This window comes from Sinocyclocheilus anshuiensis, unplaced genomic scaffold (assembly GCF_001515605.1).
Source record: "Sinocyclocheilus anshuiensis isolate Anshui unplaced genomic scaffold, SAMN03320099.WGS_v1.1 scaffold85, whole genome shotgun sequence".
NCBI lineage: Eukaryota > Metazoa > Chordata > Actinopteri > Cypriniformes > Cyprinidae > Sinocyclocheilus > Sinocyclocheilus anshuiensis.
In genome coordinates, this window is record NW_015536800.1 from 893,246 (window position 1) to 893,663 (window position 418).

General features: G+C 41.6%; 1 protein-coding gene across 1 annotated transcript in view; it reads left to right on the forward strand.

Annotated features, from left to right (window-relative positions):
• Positions 1–418, forward strand: part of LOC107656041 (dorsal-ventral patterning tolloid-like protein 1) — a 57,313-nt gene that overhangs the window by 23,323 nt on the left and 33,572 nt on the right. The window lies entirely within an intron of this gene.

The window sequence follows — 418 nt, forward strand, 5'->3', positions numbered from 1 at the left end:
ACCAAAGACAAACAAATCTTTTACGTGTTTGTAACGACATGGGGGTAAGTGATTAATGACAAGATTTTCATTTTGGGGTGGAGTATCCCTTTAAAGGTGCAATAGGTGATTGTCTTCAGAAACATTTTTTGTTATGCTGGTTGAAAGTCTCTTCACATCCCTATAGCAATCATTAAGTTAAGTGGTCTAAATGTATTTATATATTCTGTGGAAGGCGTAGGACCAAGAAATGTTCGTCCAATCAAAACACTCGTTCCAAGCGTTTTTATTGACTTTCCTACATGCCTGTCAACATATGCATACCTCTGCACACCCGGTTCGCGCAGACAGGATACGTCATCAGCACGTTCACGCACGCTGTGCAGACAGAGCGAGAATGGCAGACAAACATCAACAACCCGATCTTCCTTCCTGGTAT